At 39.2% G+C, this 8,823-nt stretch overlaps 1 protein-coding gene across 2 annotated transcripts in view; it reads left to right on the forward strand.

The window, feature by feature from the left end:
• LOC122811042 (F-box/WD repeat-containing protein 7-like) overlaps positions 1-8,823 on the forward strand; it is a 1,408,110-nt gene that overhangs the window by 1,333,359 nt on the left and 65,928 nt on the right. The window lies entirely within an intron of this gene.

An 8,823-nucleotide genomic window follows, 5' to 3' on the forward strand; every position in this document is an offset into this window, starting at 1 on the left:
CCCACACCCTTTGATGGAGGGGCTTTCCTTCTTACCCCTTACAAACACAAAGAAAAGAAGTATAAAATAAACAAAAAATCATCTTTTTTATCTTCTCTAATAGGTGCAACCAAAAAAAAAGCACGTGCAACAAATCATGTTGTCAAATTAATAAAATGTTGACATCAGCAGGTGATCGTCCCTCAGCAATTTATTACATTGCAATTGCATATCCTCCCGCTTCTCTGACACTGATTTTTAAAATAAATAAATTAAAAAAAAAACCACACTAAGATCATCACATGACCGCTTAAGGAAGGCAGGAAATGTTCTGTTTGGCTGAATATACCAGTGCTATCTGCTAAAATTCATGATGGCAACTGTGTCCATGCAGGCTAGTATAAATCTGACTCTTACTGCATTAGATAACAGACCACACTGCTTTGCCAGGGATGGTCTGCACCTCTCCCCTCTAGGCTTTTGAATATTAGCTAAAACATTGTCTTACCCCATAGTGCATTTTTTAGGCAGTGCCAAACTGAAAGTACATCTGACATAGCAAATCAAAACCACGAAAATCTAAAGGTGTTACTGCTCAATGCTAGAAGTCTAAACAAAAACTCCACTCCCTAGAAGCTCTCTTCACCCTAGAGAATGCTGATGTCTGTGCAATCACTGAGACGTGGTTTAACGCCAGAGAGAGGACACCAACAGTGCAAGTATATAATGCCTTCCACACATTTAGGCCAGCTACTTCACAAGCAGGGACTAAAGGTGGATGTTTCTTTATTTACATAAAAAATAAATATTATTCAAGGCTGGTCAAACAGGACAATGCACTTGAGTTGCTCCATGTTCAAACCATCATAGGTAAAATCCAATACCACTTCTTTGCAAGCTATAGATCCCACTGTATGACCCAGGAAACCCATACCATGTATTTAAACTTATTAGAAACACTAACCATCCAACCCAAAACCATATTCATACATGACTTTAATTACCCCACTATTAACTGGGAATTCTAAATGACACCAAATGTACATGCACAGAGATTCCAGGATTTTGTAAACACAAACTCCCTGGACCAGATAGTCAGTATACCAACCAGGGGTGCAATCACATAGGATCTGGTCCTCACTAATATGGAAGACTGCTGCACACCCCCTACTGTAATGCCTTTCCTGGTACGGTCAGACCACAAAATGGTCTCCTTTGAACTAAAAATAAAACCTGGAGCCCCAGCTAAACCTGGAATATTCAGGAACTATTCTAAGGCTAATAGTCTGCTATTAAGTGAGAACCTGGCAAAATTTCAAGCCCCCATAAAACCCTATGGTCACTTCTGCCTATGCAGAACTGATCACAGAAACCCTGTACAAGCATGTTAATAACTACATAGAGGCAGCTATACCCACCAGGAAGAAGTACAGAACTAACTCAAAAAACAAGTCAGCCTGGTGGAATCTCAAAATCATTCGGCTGTATAACAGGAGGAAGAAAATCATGGCTAAAATTAGGAGGTGCAGCACCCAGCAGGATAAAAGCACTTTCATCAAACTAAATTCAGAGGGCAAATAAAGTTTACCAAAGCCAAATTTGAGGTAAGTTTGGCCTCCCAGGCCAACACAGTTGTGTGCAGAGTTCATTGTAAATGGAGCCACCTATATTGAGCCAGAAGATAAAACAAACCTCCTGGCTGATAAATTCAGCTCCAACTTTACTCCTCTCTCCCCTCAAACATTCCTCAGGAAATATAATCAAATATAACTCCTCCTACTATCACTATGGTTGCAGGTCCATAATGCTCTCTCTAAAACCAAGAACACTGCATCAATGGGCCCAGACAATATCCCAGGATGCCTTCTGAATAGCATGAAACATGACCTATCAGGGCCTCTGGAATTATAACTGTAGCCTCCAAACAGGCTTTGTGTCCCATGAATGGAGAAATGCAACAGTCATCCCTCTGCACAAAGGTGGGCCATCTATAGACCCATAAGTCTCACTAGTCCTGTATGTAAAACCATGGAAAGAATTATTATGGAAATGATCAAGTAGAGATATAGTAAACCTCTAGACACTGGACCCAACCCAGTTTGGTTTCATCAAGGGCAGATCATGTCTACATAACCTAGTAGACATCTTTGAGAAGATCACCAAAGCAATGGATGAGGGCAGAATCATTCACACTGAATACCTTGACCTGGCCAAGGCACTTGACACAATACCCCACTTGGGCGTTGTTGACAAACTCAAGAGGTTAGGTACAAACATGTATGTCACCCAGTGGATAGCTAAATGGCTCACAGACAGGACCCAGGAAGTCAGACTTGGGGAGTCCACCTCTATAAAGAGGCCAGTCACAAGTGGAGTCCCTCAGGGATCAGTCCTTGGACTGTTCCTTTTTGGCATTTACTTCTCAGAAGTAAAGGCCAATGTCAGTGGTCTCTGGATGACTACATTTGCAGATGATTGCAAATTAGGAGCTGTCATTGAATCTCGCACTGACACAAATGTTCTCCAGGCGGGGCTGACACAGACAAACAACTGGTGTCAGAGCCATGGACTAAAACCAAATGACAAGAAATGCATAATAGTATCCTTTGGGAAGTCATCCATCCCTGGTAACTATCATATTGACAACACACCCCATAGAGTTGACCCAGTAGTCAGGGACTTAGGGACACACACGCATAGTAATCCAGCCTTTGAACATCACGTATCTAAAGTGGTGAGGAAATCATTTTATGTTGCATGACTTATAAACAAAGGTACGGCATCTAAGTCCAAGGAAGTCATTGTTCCACTGTATCTGGCATTCATCAAACCTATCACTGAGTACAGTGCCCCCTTGGTATGTACCTAACTAGGCATATCCAACAACTGGAAAGTCCACAGAGGTTCCTCCCTAAAAGAATACAGGGCATAATATGTCCTATGCAGACCACCTCAAGGCCCTATCCCTGTATTCTGTCTCCTACAGTCTTTTCAGGGGAGATCTGTGCTTGGCATACAGGGCATTGTCAGATCCCACTCTGATAAACCTCATGCATATCCACAAAACAAATGGCACCAGAATTACCTGTTCTATAGACTTGCACCTTGCCTGTGATATAAATAGGATCTGCTGGAGAGAGAGGTATGTATCCCAGAGACTACCTTGTCTATGGAGCAGGCTCCCCATCCATGTAAAGCAGAGTTCCTACCTAACCAAATTCAAGTGCAACTTGGACAATTAGATGGGAAACCAGAAATTCATCCCTGGTTTGCCACCTATGTCTCTAATGAACACAGGTAACCTGTAAATGGTTCATCTCCTAGGCCTATGCTTGCATTTATCAAGGGTACCAGAACTTGTCAGAGATTTGGGATGCATGGCTAGGTTTAAAAAGGCCTATATGGTTATTAGCCTAGTAAACACCTATGAACCTATCAACAATTTGGACTGCAGGTCTTTCTCATTCTGCCAGTTGTTTTAGCATTTTTGTCGTAGTGCAGAATTAGCATGTGGTCCCCTCCCTTTAGATGATCATGCCATGGAAGTATGACTGTTTGCTACTATGTGAAGGAAGAGGCAAGTCACAGGCACAGCAAGTTTCTGACTTGATATACTTGTCTTTTTTGGCCTGTTAGTCAAGTCACTTTATTCCTGAACACTTATGAAGGACACTCAGATTAAGCCTTAAACTATCTATTTTGGAGGAAAGAAAAAGGGTTTTGTCTTCATTGCAAAGGATGATTTGGGAGACAAAGTACTGAGGAGATTGAAGGGCAGGTAGAGGGGTTATGTAATATTTTATGGGTTAGAAGAAGTTGTGTATGGGCTATTTAATATGAGAGTTGTAACCAGTTGACAGCACATAATGCAGAACAATCTTAAGCTTTATGTGGTAGGTTAGCTGCAAATGTAGCTATCTTATTATAGCATTTTTCTAGCTGTGAGTTAAGGGAGATCTGGATGTTGGGCAAAATAGGTAAGACATAGAAGGAGAGGGTAAAAGATAAATGCCAGCTAGGGTGATTACTAGAACTAGTATGGGATATTTTTGCTCTTTATAGCAGACCTAGCTTTTGATGATTTTAATTTTAATAAGGTTTTGTAAACTATGCTTCTAATACTTCTGCATATACTAATTGTCATATTTAATTGTATTTTTTCTATTATTATTATTATTATTATTATTATTATTGGTTGTGCGTCAGGGCTGGTAACTCGGCACGTAAAAATCCACTACCAAACATTAGCGGACCAGAGTTGTTCCGCTGTGGCGACCCCTAACTGGGATAAGTCGAAAGACACAACAACATTATTATTATTATTATTATTATTATTATTATTATTATTATTATTATTATTATTATTATTATTATATCATTGGTATCTCCTCATGCCTTATGGTATACTAGGTATTCATCTCTGGAACTTTGGCACCTCTGCTGAAAGTAAGCAACAGGTCCATACTGAAATTTTGGGTGTCCCGACGCCAAGTCCTGAAATGACAAAAATAAACCTGAAAACACAGTGGAAAAGCAGATTATCAAAACTCTTCTCCTTTAAACTTTTTTTTTTTTGGTAAAGTAACAAGCCCACCCCCTGCCAATTCTGAGACTGACATACCTGTGAGAGAAAGGAATATTCTGAGAAAAGGGCAATCTCATACACAAGTCCATATTTTCAGTCATTTCGTCTCCACATTTTGGGGCTCTGCATTGTGAATCTTGACTTTATAAAAAGTTACTTTACTTTGTTGCCTTCTACCAAAGTATAATAGTCAGGAAAGGGGAGTTCTTGTGTGTCTTTGTGAAGAGAGTATACTTGTCTATTTTCAAAGTCTAATTTCTGCAGTCCTGGTAAAGCTGCATAAAGCTAAAGCAGCAAGATGGCGTATAGAAGCTGACATGATTTGCTGAACATTACATTGAAATGATCAGCAAGGGATGTGCACAGTTGGAGTTTAAGACTGTTTGCAAAAAGTTAAGGAAAATATGACAGATTTACATGTTGACATTAATATTGCAAAAATAGAGCGACACTGTCTTGTTGTGGATGGTGTATTCAAGCGGTGGTTGTAAGAAAAAAAATGACAAAACATAGTAAGTTGTGTCAAGACATTCAAAGATATACATTCTCTTTTGACTATTTTTTTCTATTTTTTCACTATGTTGTTCACTTACAGAGATAAAACCTTTTGTTGTACCATAACAGTATTATTGTGTTTGGTAAGCAAAATAGTTCCTTTCATAAATCTGCAGGGTAAAATCAGCATGTACAGACACACCTTTATACTAACGCTAGCATACAGCCCATTGTCTACCAACAAAATAGATATTTCATATTTTTTGTTACTCGCGTCATTTATTAGGTGATATAAATCTAATGGTGTGTTTTCACTAGAAGAGTTTGGAAAAATCCTTTCAGGAAGTAAGTGGCTTCCTGGTTTAGAAGCTCTCAGGAAGTAAAGGTGGTAATCAACCTCCTGATGTTCAGGATTAAATGAGTTAAGCAACGCTCAGAACTTTGTAAGTTGCAGGTTGCCGACTTTGTTTCAACTCAGTGAAGAGCGAGAATGTCAATGTTATATTTATATACTGAGGGTGTGAAGCTTGCCCCCACATTTGAAGGTACTGCAAAAAAAAAAAAACCTGGGGAGTATTGCTGTTCTGTGTTGCAATTTCCCAAGGTTTTAGGTGTTTTGGAGTCAACTAATCACTTGTTGACTGAACAAGACCATAATTATTCATAGCAGATCTGTTTTAAAACTTTATCTTAGTCACTGCCCAGAACTACCTAGGATACTTCAAATTAGCTTCACAGCCAGACCACTGAACCCACCACAATTTCCATCCTCACCCCTATGATACTCTGACGCCCAGTAAGGTGCTTTTCCAAATCTTTTACATTTTAATCTCCAACTCATTGCAACTTGTTTTAATGATCTTTCTATGATAGGCAAAATGCACACTTGGCTAACAGTGGCATGATGAAACAATGTCATGCTGTGTTGAGCAATTTTTGTTTTCCTTCAAGGCATGGCAACTGCTGAGATGCTTATATTAAGTATGTTTGTGCAGTGAACAGACTCCTGAACATTTCTTTTAAAATCTTTAGGAAATGCTTTTCCAGACTGCTCACTCCATGTCAGATTGCATTCACACAGATTTTAATGTAGACACCATAAACCTAAACAAATACCGTTTGACTCCCATCAGAGATATTAACTCAACTGTAGCAAATACATATGCACGGCACGCGACAAAACAATGCCCTCTATCAGTGTAATAGCTCTTTGTCAAGAATGTGTCAAACTCCCTTAGTGCAGAATGAAAATAATAATTGAGAAGGAATTTAAAGTGAAGGAAAGCAGAGTAAAATGTCAAATCGAGATGGCAAATACTAGAGAGCTGGATAGAGAAATATGAGTAAAACGAGGAGAAAGGTGGTTTCTTTGGAGTAAGAAAAATGTCTACAGAGGAGATTAAAGCAAGGAATGTGGTTAGTGCTAATGATAAGCATAAAAATAGAAGATTATGTCCCTGATAACAAATTTAAGGGAGACTCCAAAGATGGACAGCTTCCCAGAACAGTTCTGCACAAAAGAGAAAGTAGCTGATCAGATTGTTAATTAGATGAGTCGAGAATAGGAAGATGCCAAAATCAGTGAGCATAGCAAATGTTAGCAGCATTTTAGTACTAAAGAGGTATTGAATTACTGGCCAGTCCTCTTCCTAAACAAAGATGTTAAATTCTTGTCAAAAAGCCTAAGTTAAGATGGAAGACACTAGAATTCCAAAGCTGATGGAGGAAGGGACAGGTAGTGTTTGTGAAGTGGAAGGAAATCTGTGGACAGCTTGTGGCTTCTTGGCGACTTTGACAGGATGGAAAAGGACAAGAAAAGTCACGTAAACTGAAGACAATGATATTAAAAAGGGCTTGATCATGTGGGACATCTGTTGAAAGAGAGCGAGAGTTGGGGAGAAGGCTCAGAGTGTCTGTAGGGCAAGTATGCTATCAACCTAAATTGTGTGTCTCAGTGGAGGTTAACAAAACAGTTAAACTACAAAGGGCTGAGTATGTAGTATTGGTAGTTTCCCTATATGTTGCTGACATCTATCTGATTAAGGATCATCTCCTCAATCTAATTTCCTGAGATGTCTTCCCTTTAGTCATGTTTCCTAATAAAGTACCAGGACTGTAGAATCATAGTTTGTGTTTTTACCACATTTTCTCTTGCAAAACCCATAGCTCTCTGACTAAAGAGTTAACATGTTTAAGTAAGGGGATGTGGATTCAGGAGTACAATGTGTTTTGAAAACTTAACTTGTCTTCTTTGTGCTGTGGTTATTTCTAGAACTGATTGTCAATTCTTAGAAATTACCTTCAATTTGGGGATTTTAGTAATGAGCAGTCTAGTAGCTGCTGGCTAGGATGGAAGAAAAATTGAGCCAAAGGGGAGAAGGAAGGGATGGGAATGCCTTCTTTAGGATCGTTCAAATGATTGTGAATTGATAGCAGATGATTTTGTTATTGCACTAGAAACCATTTTAGGAAACCAATAAATTTCAAGTGGAAATAGAGCTATAATGCAATTAAAAAAAAAAAAACTCATTCAGACAGGATTACGCATGGAAATAGTGACTGGGAAGAAAATGAGGAAAAAGAAAAAAGTGCCTTGAATTGAAGGTTAGGGACAGTATGAAATATCAGAAAAAGGAACGAAGACACGCTAAAGATGTGTATCTGTTAGGGATCGTATGAAATATTAGAACAATGAACGAAGAGAAGCTAAAGATGTGTATCTGTTAGGGATCGTATGAAATGTCAGAACAATGAACGAAGAGAAGCTAAAGATGTGTATCTGTTAGGGACAGTATGAAATGTCAGAACAATGAACGAAGACCCGCTAAAGATGTGTATCTGTTAGGGACAGTATGAAATGTCAGAACAATGAATGAAGACCCGCTAAAGATGTGTATCTGTTAGGGACAGTATGAAATGTCAGAACAATGAACGAAGACCCGCTAAAGATGTGTATCTGTTAGGGACAGTATGAAATGTCAGAACAATGAACGAAGACCCGCTAAAGATGTGTATCTGTTAGGGACAGTATGAAATGTCAGAACAATGAACGAAGACCCGCTAAAGATGTGCATCTGTTAGGGACAGTATGAAATGTCAGAACAATGAACGAAGACCCGCTAAAGATGTGCATCTGTTAGGGACAGTATGAAATATCAGAACAATGAACGAAGACCCGCTAAAGATGTGCATCTGTTAGGGACAGTATGAAATGTCAGAACAATGAACGAAGACACGCTAAAGATGTGCATCTGTTAGGGACAGTATGAAATGTCAGAACAATGAACGAAGACACGCTAAAGATGTGCATCTGTTAGGGACAGTATGAAATGTCAGAACAATGAACGAAGACACGCTAAAGATGTGTATCTGTTAGGGACAGTATGAAATGTCAGAACAAGGAACGAAGACACGCTAAAGATGTGTAACTGTTAGGGACAGTATGAAATGTCAGAACAAGGAACGAAGACACGCTAAAGATGTGTATCTGTTAGGGACAGTATGAAATGTCAGAACAAGGAACGAAGACACGCTAAAAATGTGTATCTGTTAGGGACAGTATGAAATGTCAGAACAAGGAACGAAGACACGCTAAAGATGTGTATCTGTTAGGGACAGTATGAAATGTCAGAACAAGGAACGAAGACACGCTAAAGATGTGTATCTGTTAGGGACAGTATGAAATGTCAGAACAAGGAACGAAGACACGCTAAAGATGCGCATCTGTTAGGGACAGTATGAAATGTCAGAACAATGAACGAAGA

The sequence above is a fragment of the Protopterus annectens genome, chromosome 9.part0 (assembly GCF_019279795.1).
Source record: "Protopterus annectens isolate FY-2018-M chromosome 9.part0, PAN1.0, whole genome shotgun sequence".
NCBI classification, from domain to species: Eukaryota; Metazoa; Chordata; order Ceratodontiformes; family Protopteridae; genus Protopterus; species Protopterus annectens.